Below are 16998 nucleotides of genomic sequence, written 5' to 3' on the forward strand. Positions count from 1 at the left end.
TGGTTTGGATAAAGTGAAATCCATCAGAAGAGGAAAGCTGGTTGTTCCCTGAATATGGGTAGGCCTCATCCAATCTTTTGACAACCTAACTGGAATTTTCAAAGTGGTTAAGAAAGAGTGTTTGCTTCTGCTTGCCTGTGTTCTACTTGTAACACTGACTTCCTTCTGGATCTCAGCCTTCAGTTAAAACCTTAGATCTCTCCAAGACAAAACTGACAGCCTTCAGATTGAAACCGAATCTCTGGTCGCCTAGTTCTCAAGCCTTCGCCCTCACACTGGAACTGCAGCCACTGGTTCTCAGCTCAGCCTGCAGAGCTCGGGCCTTGCCAAACTCCATAACCACATGAACCAATTCCCATATGTCTCTCCTCACCCTTACACACACATGCACCCACATAGTTGGTTCTGTTTTCTGAAGAACCTTGACTAAAGTAGGCACTAACATTCCTAAGGCTCAATTTTCCCACCTGTAGAATAGGGGTCAACTGTATTTACTCCCAGGACTGTTACCAAGACTCAGTGAATTCTTGTACATGAGCATTCTTCTGGTACCTATCACATTAGGGCATTCACGAATGTGAATTGTGAAGGAATGTCACAAAGAGCACACCCACAGTGTTGTAAGTCGGAGGCATTGCGCAGTACAGGAGAAGAATGCACGTTATAAAGGTCACCTCAGGGCTTCTGGAAGACTGCAGGATTGGAGTTCATTTTCAGTGCTCTGAAAAGAGTTTAAGGATATGATTTGTTTTAGGTTGCATGGTGTCAGAGAACTAGGATAACTCTGAGCTAGTCATCTGTAGCAGATTTAATAGATATGCAAAAGATATGCACAGGTCCTGACACCTAGGGCATGGGAATGATTTTACTTGGAGATAACATCTCTGTAGATAGAGGTAAGGGAAGGCTTGGGAGATGATTTCATCCTGAATGTGTTGGGTGGAGCCTAAATCCCCTGGCAAGAGTCTGTATAAGGACAGACAGGGAACAAAGAGGAGAAGCAGAAGAAGAGCGGGGCAAAGACTGGAGTGCTGTTTACCAGCCGAAGCCTTAGAACTAGGAAAAGAGGGCTGGGGCAGATCCTTCCGGACTGATTGTCGGGGAAGACCCAGTCCTGCTGGCCTCTTCATTTAAATTTCTGGCCAAAAGAACTTGAGAAAATCACTTTCTATTGTTTTAATATCTTGTGAGACAGTTCCAAAGGCAACCCTAGGGTCCTAACACCCAGTCTCCACAGCTGGCACATAGAGGAAGGGCAAGCTGGAACAACTGAAGCTCCAAATGATGAAGAAGCAGAGCGGTTCTGAGGAGCCAGGAGAACAGGCTGCCTGGTGTTGTGTGGCTTAGATGATGTTCATATTCTGTGTTCATTATCAACAGTCTGGCTTCTGTCCTGGTACATTACAGCCACGAGCTGGCTTTGTCTGATGGTAACACATGAAACAGTTCATGTTCAACAGTACACCAGAACCGGGGAGTTCCAGCCTAGCACCTGGTGTCAAGGGCTACCTGTAACTTTCTGAAAGAAATCACCTAAGGGTCCCTAGTACATCCAATTGCCCTTCTGTGAGTGATAATGGACTAATCTTCCATTTTAGCCTTTTCTGTATATTGTTGTTATATATAGATTTTAAAATGCATGTTTTCTCATTCCTAGAAATAAATGACTTGGTTCAAAACATACCTGTAACACATTTGTCTTTTGTCAAATGAATTAAAATTCACTCAGTTTTCTGTGTGGAGAGTTTTTGTGGTTGTTCATGTTTTCTTCATCATTTTTGGGGTTGTCAAAGGAGCTGATGACAGTATGCGTCTGAGACATAAACCATATTACTAATGGACGTTCAGGAAGCCTGTGTCACGTGGCAAGTGTCCTAGATCAGTCAGCAGGGGCAGGACAGCTTTTTCTACCCTGAGAAAATACTTTGCAAAGATTTCCTTTACTCTCTGCTGGGTGAGATGTGGTGAGATGTTTTCATATTGAGCTGACACACCTTGGTTCTGCAATGATGGGGACTGACCTTCCTCATCCTATTTTGTATTTACCAAGGCTCACAGACTCGCGTTCTCCACAGGTGCTATGGCAATCTTCTGAGGGTTCTCAGGTCTTCGAAATACTCTGTTTCCTTACAAGCTAATGAGGACTTAAGGAAATGATACATAAAGTCACTGTTTTGCTCTTGACCCTTAATGTGAGATTTTCAACTGAAATAAGCTCAGGTGATCCTGAGGACTTTCACTTGCATCTGTAATTGATATGAACCTCCTTGGCTATAGTTCATAGCATAGTATGTGGTCTTACAGCTGTACCTTTCTAACAATTTGTGATATCTTGCCTCCCCAAAGCCAAACGAAGGTAACTTCTTGTCCTCTAATGTGCAAGCAGTTATCTGTAATATGTTATATTCAATTCCATATCAAGATGTCATCATCTATAGCAAAGAAAAGTTACCTAAGAGTGGCATAAACAGGGAAAAAAGAAGCTTATGTTCTCACATACCAAGGAGCTTAGACTTAGGTCAAGTCCTAGGTGAATTAATTCAATAACTCACTAATATGTTAAAAACATTTTCTCTGTATCCACTCTGGTTTTCAAGTTGACTCTTCTCCTTGGGCTAGCACTGGTGGCCAAGATGATGGTGGCTCTGTAGAACCATGCCCTCACTGTAGAAGGTAAGAATGAAGATATATTTTCCTTGTACATCTACTTAAAAGTGAGAGAACCTTCCCCACACTCCCATCTTGCCTCATGGGCCAAAACTGAATCCTGAACCAAGCACAAATAAAAAAAAATATAATTTGGATCGCTGATTTTGTGTTTGTTTATTTGTTTGGCCAGGTAGGGGTGTGGTGTGGGGTACATGGACCAGCAGAACTTACCTGGCCTATTTATTTCCAAACTTTTCCTTAGCCCAGAAACAGAAAGTTTTAGAGAATCAGTGAATCTCATTAGGTGTGGGGAGCTGAGAACTGGTGAATATCAGCTGTGCCTCTCCAGGTGGTGAAGGGTGAGCTGGATCATCCCCTACATGCTAGACCTCCCCTAAAGTGACCAGCACCTCACAATGAGGTTCTTCTCAATTTTAAATACTTCCCCTCTGGAAAGACCACTTTTCTAAGGGTGGTGGGTATACTTGGGAGGCTGACATATCTTCTTAAGTGCTGTCCACAGCTCTTTCTGAACTTACATGAAAACGGTCTGCATGTCTGCACTCCAACCCTCAGAGGACTAGACATATATGGGTCCTTTTCCTTTATTGCTATCTATTGTTAGTAACAACCCATCCCAAAATGAAGTGGCTGAAAATCCAATTCAGTAGATCACCTACTCACCAGCCTGGCACCATGGTTTCTTTCTCTACACAATACCTACAATGATTCAGATGTGGTATGTCCCTCACAGATTCATTTGTGGGCAGCTTGCTTTTCAGTGTGGTGATGGTGGGAGATGGTGGAACCTTTCAGAGGTGGTTAGAACCACATGACTATGTCTTTGGCATCACTGCTCTCAGAGAGACTGACATTGGCATTACGGAGGGTGAGCTCCTTGCTGGAGGGTGGATTGTTATACAAAACCATGCTTGGCTTCTGGATCTCTCTGGCTTCCTGCTTCAGCACATGATCTCTTCTATCCATGCTCTCTTTATTGTGATGCCGTCTGCCACAATGTTCTCATCAGAAACAAGCAGAAGTTAGTACCATGGTTTTGGACCTTCAAAACTATAAGCTAAAATGTCTCTTTTCTTTGTGAAGTACTGAGCCTCGGGTGTTTGCTACCATAACAGAACATGAACTCATAGAGTACCACGTTCTCTTTCTACATGGGGCTTGAGCCTCTCACAGTAAGTACTTTCTGCATGTTTCATTTATTATATGATAACAGGTTCCTAAGCATCAGGAAGCAGATTCTGTGAACCAGTTAGGGACTATTCCTAAAGCTGGCATAACCTTAATTATGCTCTACTATAAGCCTGAGAACTTTCCTAAACTGAAGTGAGTACAGAAAGCCCAAACCTTAATGGGATTTGGAATTTGGTAAGGTAGCTTTGCCAAAGCATACAGGAGACACCGCTATCTTATATACAGAAGGCACATACGACCTGTGGTAGTATGGTGGTGGTGGTGGTGGTGGTGAATCTTTATTATTTCTCTATTCCTTTACATTGTCCTTACTGAAAGATAAATTGCATCATGATGAGGAGCCCTAGGTACATTGTATCAGCTGTTCAGAGTATGGGATCCCTAGAAAGTTGCAAACAACTCAGGGGTTTATGATTCTATTCACTGAAGGGTGAACTAAGAAGTTCTAATGACTGATTCTAAATCACATAGTGTTCTCAATACCACCACCTCCAAGTGCCCCAACTCACAGGAGAGAACAAAGCTGTATGATAGAGGCCATCACTCATTTGAGATACTGGCTACCTGCCAGGACTATGGGAACCACTGACGACTGTAAAATATAGTGGTAGATAAAAATGTGAAGATGACTTTGAGGGCCTGAAGTGATGAAGGGGAAGGATAAGATAGGACAGAGAGAGAAGAGAAGGGGGAGAAAGAGAGAGACGTGAGGAGAGAGAGAAGAGAAGGGGGAAGAGAGAGAAGAGAAGGGGAGGAAGAGAGAGAAGAGAAATAAAGGAGAGAGAAGAGAAAGAGGAAGAGAGAGAAGAAAGGGGGGAGAGAGTTCCAGCATGAGCAACTGCACTGGCAGGTCAGGCAGAGCTCGGGTCTGGCCGCTCACAGTCACGGGGGCATTGGTTCCTGGGTGCAGAGAGGTAGGGTCAACACAACTAGAACTATGTCAAGCCACCACAGCTGCTTCCTGCACCAATGAGCCCTGACGTGCCTGCTGCAGCTGCCACCACCTACTATGCCTGCTTCTCAGTGCCACTCTCAAGGGAAACACATCTGGCTGCCAGTCTCTCAGCAAAGGAGGCTGATGCTGTGCAGACAGTTATCTACTTCTTCCCCCACCTATATTCATAAGTGGGTGTACTCTGAAAGTCAAGGGACAGCCATGTGATTACAGCTATGTCATGGATAATGTCCACTGTATAGCCATTGATTCATTCCGTAACTGATTCTGGGGACATTACACACGGCCAGTGCTATTCTGGCACTGAATAAACAAAGCTGAACAGGAACAGGAAGGGTGTGGTACTTACCTTTGTTCAAGAAAGACAAAAAATAGAGATTCATATCTAATTTCAGATTCTGATGAGCGCAGTGCAGAAAATAGTACTGTGTGGTAAGATATTGGGCCATCCACAGATCCGTGGGTGTAGGTCGGGCATGTGGGGATGGGGACAGGACTGTTGACAGGAGATACAGAGACAGCCTCTCCAAGCAGGAGGAGGAGCAATGGGGCAGAGATCTGATGAGGAGCCAGCCCTGCAGAAACCTGGAAAAGGACTTCCTTGTAGAGGAAAGTGCAACCACAAAGCTAGGAGGTGGAACAGAGCAGGGTGCCTGGAGCCAGGTCAGCAGCAAGACTGTGTGAGGTGACACTGAAGAGCAGCCTTCACCATTAGTGGGAAAACGACACGTGTAAGAAGGGCAAATGCACATTCGGGGGCACAGCAGCAGGATTAAGAGTCAACTTGTAAACACATAGAGGCTTTAAATTTTCTTGGCTACACTCCACTAAGAGTGTAGTTTATTTCACACACATATTGTACAGTGCTCCCCCATTATTTCCAGTTAGCCTTGGTCCAAAGATATGAGTGGACAAGTCCATGACTAACTCAAAAGTTTTAAGTTACATGCTGTTTTGAGCAGCGAGATGAACCTTCATGTTGTCCTGCCCTGTCCTGCCTGGGTGTGAGTTATTTTTTGGAGGTGCATCCACCCTATATATGCTACCCACTCTGTAGCAGTTGAGGGAGAAAGCACATTCACATAGCCTTTATTGGAGTTTGTATTTATAATGCTCTGTTTTATTATAAGTTATTATGTTAATCTCTTATGTGAAACTTACAAGCAAGCTTTACTACAGTCATGTGTTTATATTTGGGGGTACAGTATGTATAAGATTTGGTACTATCCGTAATTTCAGGCACATACCAAGGTTCTTGAAATAAATCCTCTGTAGGTAAAGGGGACTGATGTATGTAAGTGACCAACTGTATGCATCAGCTTAGCTAGGCTTTAGTCAAACTCTAGTCTGGGTGTTTCTGAGAAGGTTTTTTTTAAAAGACTAACCAGATGATCTTCTGTAATGTGGGAGAGCCTCATCCAACCAGTTAAAGGCCAGAAATAAAACAGTCTGGGGTCCAAGTAAGAAGAGGTCTTCCTTCCAAGCATCTTCTCGGCTTCTCGGCTTGCACTGACAAATTCATTTAAGGATGAGACCGCTTCTCACCCTGGACTTTGTGGCTAATTTTGGTTCCTCCTAAGGCTGTGCCTGGGACAAAACAGCTCAGCCTTTTCTTTATTTGTATTGTCAATAGCCAGAAGCTGGAAACAAACTCTGGGAAAAGGCTTCTTCAGCCAGGAAAGCTCGTGTCCAAATTAGGCAAGAATCCGATGGATAGGTGCCACCAATCTGCCCTCCACTTGCCTGTAAAGCGTTTACCAGCTAAGACTGAGTATCTGGAGTGAATCCATGCCACTCCTCCTCCACTCCCTGCAGAGGCTGCCCTCAGGGACTCCTGGAATCTCGACAAGGTGGTGTGGCAATGGGCTCAGATCAGCAAAAGAGATGGCAGGCGGCGGGCAGCTGTGCAGACGAAGCTCTGCCCACAAACCTGATCCACAAGATGCCTTCACTCTCAATGCCAACTTAGGTCCTTGATGAAATGCAGAAAGTAAACAACCTTCATTTAAAGAGGGTTTTTTGTTTTAGTTTCAGCTAATTTGAGGGTTTTTTTTTTTTAATCTAATTTGAGTTTTCTTTTGCAGACAGCAGAATGCTTCTTTACTATCTAGAATGGTGTTATAAGGATGTGTGTCTTTCTTACCTTCCAAGCTAGACTTTACATTCTAAAAGGCATTTTGTCCCAAATATGCTATGACTACTTACCAGGGATATTACACTGCCCTGTACTAGCAGAGACTTAAGAGCATAGGATAGACGAACATAAAAATGACTGACAATTTCCAAGGCACAAAGATGAGGCAATCAAAGGCAAGGAGAAGGTGATAAGGTAAGATTAAAGTAGCACCTCCCAGATTCTGACAACATAGTTTTCCCTGAAGTAATCACATGGTTGAGTCTAAGGAGATAGCAATGTAATCTGTGTGCCCGTAAAGTGGAATGAGATTCATATCAGTACCTCAGAAACACTGAGATGACCTGCTGTGCAGAAACCTGAAACTCCCCAAGGCTGCTTGCACACAGGACCCTTCTGTTGTTGACCACCACTGACATCTGCAGAACACAAGCTCTGTAGAACACTGGCAATATGCTGCTTTGGAAATGTAAGGCTTGGGGATCAGCATGGGAGTTGCTTGCCCCCTCCCTAAATTCTCCTCTTGATGGGCTGGGCTGCAAAGTGGGTAGTGCTGCTCCACTGATGAGCTAGCTCTTCTGCACAAATGGACAAATGGAAACTGTTTCACTGCTGGAAATTCCCCTGAAGGAAATCACTGGATACTTTACTGCGTGTCTCCATACTAGGCCCTCAGGGCAAGGCCTGAGAAGACTAGGCTCTGCTCTCAACCATATTTTATAAGATCTGCTTGCAAATGGTAAGGGAATCCATACCTGATACATTTTTATTGGGTTGTACAAAAGCAAGATAGAGAAGGAAATAAAAACTCGAGGTTTTTTTTTTTAATCTTCTTTAATATTGGTGTGCATGGAGGGGGGCAGCATGTGGAACTTAGTTCTCTCCTTCTTCTATGAGTTTCTAGGGTTGGACACAGATTATCTGGCTTGTGCACTAAGCACATTTACCCACTGAACAGTCTTGCCAGGCCTAAACCATCAGACTTTGACCCTCACATGAAAGTCTAATTTCACTTCAGAATCATTTGCAGTTTGGTAAAAGGTTGAATAAAGTTTCTAATGAGGGCTTGGGTCTTACTGGGTTACCTAAACCAGAAGAGACCCCAACACAAGGCACTCTCCTTTGTGCAGGGAACAAGCGGCAAAGAGTTGGTGCCTGAGATAGCCAGCCCGCTCCCCCAGGCCCCTGCACCTCCTTTCCTAGCCAAAGCCACCTCTCTGACCCAGGTTTCCTCATCCCTGTTGTGGAGCAATAACATGCACTTGGAAAGGTCACTGTTGAAATTCTGATAATGTGTTGAAAATGCCAAGGACAATACCTGACATGAACAACAGCCTTCCTCAAGACTAGGATCAAAATCTATCCAATAAGACTCTCCCAGTGGAACTAAGAGAGCAAACGCTTATAAAACAGTTTGTTTTCAACAGTGGTCATTAATTCAGTCACCCTTTCCAATGCAATATAAGAAAGAGCATTATCCAGGAACATTAATTTCCCTAACATAAAAGTGACACAATGGCAGGTCACACACAAGCGATCAGGATCATTCTGTTTAAGAGTTTAGTTTCACTGGAACAAGAGGACTCGTAAAGGTAGAGTGACCCCAGATGCAACAGAAGCATCCAGACTCTGTGAAAGAGAGTCCTGTGATCAGTGCAACAGAGCAGAGAAAAAAATGAATGGCATGTTTGTGCTGGAACTCTAATAAACACTCAGCCAGCTTCTGCACTGCTGGTACCGAAAGCTATTGCTTCTCCAGATGGAAAGTTGATCCTGATCTTTCTTGGCTCTGGGTCCATCTTCCCTTTAGGAAATTTAGACTCTTATGCAAACTGTTTTTCATAGGTGAAAGTGCTCTATGCAATTTCCCTCAGGGGCATCAGGAAAGGGTGTTGAGAGCAGTTCCATTCTTTATGACTTCAGAACTGAGGACCCTTCAGGGAACTCTAGGGGTTACTTGGTCCCTGTAGGTTGCACAGAATTCAAGACAGGTCTGGACTTGGGTACCTCCCAAGCATGTTCTGATGAATTTGGAAATGCCAACAATCTCAAAGCATTTGCTAGTTCATGTGCACGTAAACTTGAATTTCCCAAGGTCTCTCTAAAACCGAAGAGTTGCCCTCCCACTGTGTTTTCCTGCGTATTGTCCCGTGTCCTGAGCGTGGATCACACCCAACTGACCAAATAATCTTGATGCCTTTTTCTGGGGAATGGAGGGCTGGCAAGCAACCGAGCCCTGGGTGAGGTGCCAAAGTCCTTGTTATGTAAGAAGCCGGGTTGACGCCCTCCTGAGAGTGTGGGAGCTTCATAATGCTGTCTCAGTCCCCTGATAGAAGTGACTTATGATTTGGCAGTTTCTGAAAGTAAAAACAGAACATAGTGGAAACATCACCTCAGTCAGATCTGCAAAAATAAAAAATATTTGCTTGATTTCTAATCAGTATGCTCAGAACATTGTTTACAACTAATGGCCTCATTGTCCCGTGTTACGGTGGCTATAACTATGTTCAAGCTGATTTGTATTTCTCAATTACAGAACCTTGACTAATAAACTTGAAGCGATTTGTAGAGCACGCCAAGTAAGTAACAACAGAAATTATGAAGCCCATTGCAGTGCCTGGCATCATGCCAATGTTTCAGCCTTCACATGCCCTCGACCTGACTTTTTGAGATAAATAGTATTACTCCCCAAGTCTACAAAAAGGGAAACTGAAATGCAAGTTGGACAAGTCCACATCCTGAGTCAAAGGCATCTCCACTGTCCCTTCAAGCTGGACTAGAGCCTCTTCCTCCAGACGGCCTGGCTAGAGGTCCAGCCCATCTCCTCCCCTTTCTTCTTCCCTACTCTCATTCCAGTCCCTCTCCCCACCCCACCCCTACACCCAGTAAATCATTAAACTCTACCTTGCTGGGTTTACAGAGATTTTAGTTGCTCACCACTCTTTATATCCTTAGACTGTGTCGTTCAAACTGCCTTTCTGAGATGCACACAGACCATGTTATTCCTATTTTATAAAGGACATTAGTCATTCAGGCACTATATCGGGACCCTTGACTGTGTGGAAGAAACTGTGTCCTGATGAGAGTTGGTTTACATGTTCTCTTCTTTCAAGTAATCTAAGACTTGACTACCAGACCTGGATTTGACCAGTTGGCAGCTCCAGCCTGAGATGCCAAATCTGTACCCTGTGAAGAAGCAGGGAGATTTAAGACGTGTAGCTATGGAGGTGGTAGCTGGGGTCTGTAGGTAGTGAGTTCTACCTGTGTTAATATTAGAAACAGACTCTGCTTCTCTAAGGTCCCCAGATTCCTTGCTTGTCCTTTGTTCCCTGGCTTTCTCCTGAGGTCTAGGGTCAATGAGACATTTGAGACTGAGTATCTCTGTTAATTACTGAAGACAACCACAAATTCCATCATTAATGAGAGGCAGAATATTTGGCAGGCAAAAAGAAGCTGATAGACGAAGCTGTTTCCTGTGGACATCAGGTATAAGGTGACCATTGAAGAATGTTGTCAGAAACCACGCTGCCACCATAGAAAGACGAGAACATCAGAGGCAACGATTTTTTCTCTTGAAGGTCATAAAGGAAGGGGATGACATAAAACAACCAAACTATGAGCTCATGACCTGCACTGAACCTACAGACTTTCTACAGCTGTGCAAATGCTTGTCTTTTCAGCTGCAGTACTTGAAGGCTAAAAACTAGAAGCATTGCTTGGTATACTAGATGCTAAGTCGTCTCACTGGTAGAATTCACAGCCTTGATGTGATTTGTGTGTGTTTAAAACTGGGAACAGTAAGTCCCATTCCTGTGTCTGCAGCGCTTAGCAAAGAGCCTGGCTCTTACCCAATAAATCCTTAGGAAGTTAATGAGTAAATGGTTGAGTGAAAAGATGGTATGTTAGTACCATTTTTCTAAAGATCAGCAAAGCAGCAATGGGGCAGTGCTGGCTGTGTCCCGACTCTGAGTTTGCCCTTGGATGGATATTCATGGTTCTTCTGAGCCCAGCACAGGGATCCTTATGACACAAGGATTGAAAGAGATGCACTCTCCTTGCAGAAAGTCCTCATGATGCCATCATCTCCTCATTAGGAACTGCCCCTCCTTTTGGAATTCTAAGCATATAGTAAAATATCTCAGAGTGACTTTGAGGAAATTTACAATGGGTCCAAAACATACGAAAAGGTAATGGGTCTTCCTGTGACCACATACATAGCAAATGCCCAGTAAGTCCCACAGAAAGTGCTGATCTGGCCATAAGCCCTTCAAGGGGTATGTCTTTTAGGTTCTGAGCAGAAGAAATGATCAGATCAGCTAAAAGAGCAAACTATCTTTCTACTGATTAAAAAAAAAAAAACACCAATAGCTCGTCCAGATCTGGGCAGGTAAGCCCCTGACACCTATTCTTCTGTGAGGAGAATTTCAAACTTCCAGTTCTTACTGGATAGCTGTGATATAGCCCAAAGCCCTCACACTGTTGAAATCCACATTCTAATATCATTTCCTAATCATTAGCTGGTTCAGAACTTTCTGGTGCCATCCAGAGTGGGTTTAAGTCTAGATTTCCCATTTCCTAGCTGTGTGACCATAACAAATTGCTTTTCTCTTCCTCTGTTTCCTCATCTGTTAAGTTGTCATGGCAATACTTTAAACATTATCTTGTCCAAAAAGTATATAGCATCATACCTGCACAGGATCATGCGTATCTTTTTGGAGAGGGGGTTGGCCCATCTTTGCTCTTGCACTTTCACACTTCCCAGAATGTCCACACATGTAAGAAAGTCTGGTGATCCCAAGTCTTTCACCAGTACGTGTATCAGACAGGTACTTAGCCAAACTCTCTCACCCTTTTGCCCTTGGTCCATATCCTCTCCAGAAAACTGCATCTGATGTCCAGATAGAGAAGGAAGTGGCCAAGTCCAGTCTTTATCACAGCCTGCCCTCACCTGAACTGACTGACTTCTGCTTCTCTTACATACTTATTTCACTGGTTCTGCCCAAACATCTGCCTTTCAGAACATGCCAAAAGGCATAGTCCATATGCCTTTTGCTCTAAGCTAGTGGTTCTCAACCTTTCTAATGCTGCAACCCTTTAATTTAGCAGTGGTTCTCACCCTTTAATACAGCTCCTCCTGTTGTGGTAACCCCCAACCATAAAATTATTTTCATTGCTATTTCAAACTGTAATTTTGATACTGTTATGAACTGTGATGTAAACATCTGTATTTTTGATGGTCTTGGATGACCCGTGAAAGACTTGCTTAACACCAAAGGGATTGTGACCCACAGGTTGAGAACCACGGCTTTAAGTGATTATCACTACTTTTGTCCAAAGTAAACTAACATTTCTACTTCTAATATTTATCCACAGAAGTATATGCAAAACTGTAAAAAAATGTGTATAAAACAATGAATGAACTTGTGGCTGTGAATAGTTTAAGGATAGCTTTAAGTGAAGTGTGGTCTATTTCTATACCAGGTTAGTAACCAGCCATTAAAATGGTGCATTTGGTGAACATACATTCTAATGGAAAGCCTAAAATCCATTCCCAGACAGTAACAGCAATTTCTCAAGGGAACAGAATCAAAATAAGAGAAAGGAGCCTTTCACACACTGATAGAGTTCCATAACATCTGAATTCTTCCAAGTGTGTGTTTCTGTCACAATAATTTCAAAAGCAAATGTTGTCAGCACAACCTTCTGCCCCGTACTTTATATGCTCTCATTGTTTTTAAAGGCATAGTAAATGTGTATTGCTTTTGTAATAAATGAATCCTCTTAGGGTCTCCAAAATATTTCAGCAAACTTTAGGGTTCTCATTCCACTGGCATTACCTCTGGATCACAGGCCAGCTTTGAAAATTCCTTGTAGCAGGAAGATTTTTATCTTGTGAGATACACATACAGCAGTTGGAAGGCAAGCAAGTGTTGGGTAAAGAGCCAAAGGCTGGCTCATCCTCATCATGTTAACTTACAGGACAGTTCTCTTTCATTCATTCAAAAAGAATTTTACTGGGCCCCAACTCTAAGTGCTTTTCTTGGAACTGGAAGTACAGTAACTATCCCAACCATCATTCATGACTTTGCTTTCTATGGTTTCAATTACCCATAAAGTCAACTGTGGTCCAAAAATATTAAATGAATAATTTCATCTGTATGCTTAATGAATCCATTAACTCCAAATTTATGAATTATAAATTGCACACTTTTCTGCATAGCATGATGAAATGTCATGCCATCTGGCTCTGGCCCAGCTAGGATATGAATCATCCTTATTCAGTGTGTCCATACTGAGACACCACCTACCTGTAAGTCACTTAGTAACTGTCCCATATTCCAGAAGAGTATAGTGATTGTGCTCTAGTAACCATTATGGAGTTATTAATTCTGTGTCATTTATCTGACTTCATTCCATCACATAAGCATTGAACCATTTGTCATAAATATAAGAAGCCAACTATAGTATAAGATATTTGAGAGAAGGGCTACATTGGTCTAAATTTTATTATAATTGTTCTGTTTTATTATTAATTTTGTGAACCCCTGACTTTACTTAATTTATGAATTTAAATTTTTCATAGATAGCTCTGTTTATTAGCTTTCCATTACTATAGTGAAATGCCTTAGGAATTAACTTATAAAACAAAAATGCTTATTTTGGTTCACACATTTAGTTTCCATGTATGGAGCACTAGCTCTCTAGCTTATGGCAAGGTAGCACATCATGGAGGAAACATGATACAGCAAAACAGCTCACATGGACAGGAAGCAAAAGCTGAGACCTGCTGGTCTCTCAAGACTCTACACTTAAATATCCTACCACCTCCCAAAACCACCACTCTGGGGAACTATTCTTTAACACACAGGGTTTCTGGATACATTTGAGTTTGAAACCATAGTTTCCTCTCTAGAAACAATGGAAGTAGCACAAGTTCAGGTTTTCATGAAAGGTCCTGTAATTTATTGCCCATTCATAAGAAGAAACCATTGTAAAAAGTCTGGCAATGTTGTGCCTCAATAGAGTGTTCTTTCCAGCAGAAGTTCCTCTAGTTAAAGAAAATAATTTTTCTTCTTCTGTGTTTCTAAATCAGTACTCTTGGTGTGTTGAACATGGTCTTCTGAGGCCAGCCTTCTGACGTCAACCATAATTGTGGCAATGAGTGTTTTGCCAATAATGTTCAATGCTACTGGTGATGAAACTTTGTGGCATACCCAACAGAGAAGCACAAAAGCTAATCAACATAAAATACCTAATATGAAGCCACTGATTATTTAAAGAATTGCAATAATATCCTGTCAATTGGTTAATTTATATATTCCTTTATCCAAAACCAGCATTTTTTCTAAGACACCAAGTTCAATCCAAATCCAATAAATTGCAAAAAATATTAGAAAGAAATTAATAAAATAGAGACTAGAATAACAATGCATTGAATCAATCAAATAAGGAGTTGCTTCTTTGAAAAGATCAACTAGTTTGTCAAACTCCTAGCCAAACTTAGAAAGAAAGATAAGTAAGATCTGAATTAATTAAATTAGAAATAAAAAGAAATTCTTAAAAAACACCCATAAATCTAGAACATTAAGGGATACTTTGAAAACTTATATTCAAAAAAAGCTGGAAAACCTAGAATAAGTGTACAAATTTTTAAACTCATGTGATCTAACACAATTAAATCCAGATACATAAAAAATTTAAACAGATCCATCATAAGCTATGAGACTGAGGCAGTGATTGACTCTCCCAACAAAGACAAGATTAATTCATTGCTGAGTTCTACCAATCTTTTAGGGAAGATATGGTGCCAGTGCCTCTCTAACTGTATTGTAAATAGAGAAGGAACACTGCCAAACTCTTTTGTTGTTGTTTTTTTAGATATATTTATCTTATTTTAAGTGTAAGAATGTGTTTTCCTGCATGTCTGTGTGTGCACCATGTTCATACCCTCAAAAGAGGGCATCAGGTCCTCTAGAACTGGAGTTACAGATGTTTGTGAGCCAATGTTTGGGTCTTGGAAACAGAAGCCAGGTCTTCTGCAAGAGCAGCAAGAGCTCTCAATCACTGAGCCATCTCTCCAGATAAAATCTTTTTATTAAGTTAACATTACCCTGCTAACAAAGCTGTATAAAGACATAATAACAAAAACAACATAATCACAGCCCAGTTTTCCTGATGAACATAGATGCAAAAATTTTCAACAGAATACTTACAAGTGAAATTCAGGAACATATTCCGAAGATATGACTGAATTGGTTTAACACCAGAGATGAAAGACTGAGTCAACATATGCAAATAAGCAAGTGTAATATACCATATAAGTAAATTTAAGGACATAAATTGCGTGATTATATCTACAGAAGCAAAAGGAAATTGACAAAGTTCATGGTGAAAATCTTGAAGTACTAGTAATAAATAAGAAGAAAGAGTGCCCACTCTCTCCACCATTATTTGATATAGTGTTTGAAGTCTTAGCTAGAGCTATAAGACAAATATAAATATATACAAATATACATTTGATACAAATAGGAAAAAATAAGTCATATTAGTCCAATTTACAGACAACATGATTCTATACGTAAAAGAGTCTATTACTACAAAGTGTGTGGTGTTTTCAGCCATAGGGTTTTACTACCAAGGTCTAGTAGGCAACCAGCCTGTGTTGTTGGAGGGTTTCTGGGACACCCTGGCCAACAACTCAAGGGGAGGTACTCTACACCTGATTCTGGGCTTTTCATTTGACAACCTATGGCTTCTAGGAGGAGCATAATCTCCTGTGCAGGGAAAGTCCAATTACACTCCTTTAGATGAATATAATATATATGAATTTTATATATATATATATATGAAGCTTATAAAAGAGCAGGCTTCTGTATGGATTTTTCAAACATACCTAGTGTTAGTTACCCTGCCTCCTCTCTTTCCTCTGCTGTAACCCTCATTCTTCTCCCATCTATACCTTCCTCCCCGTCATTCTCCTTCACCCCTTCTTATCATTTGTGTTGTACTATTCTCCTTGCCTCAAGAGCTTTCCTCTCCCCTCCACTGATGGCCCCTCTCTAGTTTACTGGATTCTGCAGGTACTCCAATGCAAACATGGAAATCTAAAGATTCGGTATTAGAATATACATATGAATGAAACATGTGATAGTCATCCTTCTGAGACCAAGTTACCTCCCACAGGAAATTTCCCATCAATTTGTCTGCAAATTTTATAATTTTTCCTTGTAACTAAATAAAAATGTACTGTGTATAGATATCACATTTTCATTATCCATTCAGCTATTTCTAGACATCTAGGTTGTTTTCATGTCCCAACTATTTTAAACAGAGCAGTGATGAACTCAGATGAGCATGTGCTCTATAGCAGGAAACAGTACCCAGAATTGACATAGCTGGGTCATAAGTAGATCTATGTCTAGTTTTTTAGGAATAGCCACACTGATTTCTATACTTATGGCTCCAGTTTGTACTCCTACTAAAAGCTGAACACTTGTCCTCCTTTTCCTGTACCCTTGCCAGTGTTCTTGTCTTTTGTTTTCTTAATCTTAGCTTTCTGACTGGGGTAAGATGAAATCTCAAAAGTAGTTTTAATTTGCATTTCCTTGATGGCTGAAGACAATGAGCACTTTAAAGATATTTCTTAGCCATGTTTTTTCTTCTTCTGAAAACTATTTCATTCCATATCCCACGTTTTAGTTGGAATGTTTATGTTCTCAGTGTTTAGTATTTTTAGTTCTTTATATATTCTTGATACTAATCCTCTGCCAAGGGATAGCTGGAAAGGTTTATTCTTGTTCTGCAGGCTGCCTCTTCAGTCAATCACCATTTTCATTTGCAGTACAGAAGCTTTTTAATGTCATGAAGTCCCATTTGTCACTGAACCTGTTTTGTGGTAAATTACATTTATTGATTTATGTATGTTGAGCCATCCATGTATCCCTAAAATGGAACCAACTTGACTATGATGAAAGATCTTTTAGATGTGATCTTGAAGTAGGTTTGCAAGTCATTTTGTTTGAGAATTTTTCTGTCTGTGTTGATTGGG

This window comes from Peromyscus leucopus, chromosome 14, assembly GCF_004664715.2.
Source record: "Peromyscus leucopus breed LL Stock chromosome 14, UCI_PerLeu_2.1, whole genome shotgun sequence".
NCBI lineage: Eukaryota > Metazoa > Chordata > Mammalia > Rodentia > Cricetidae > Peromyscus > Peromyscus leucopus.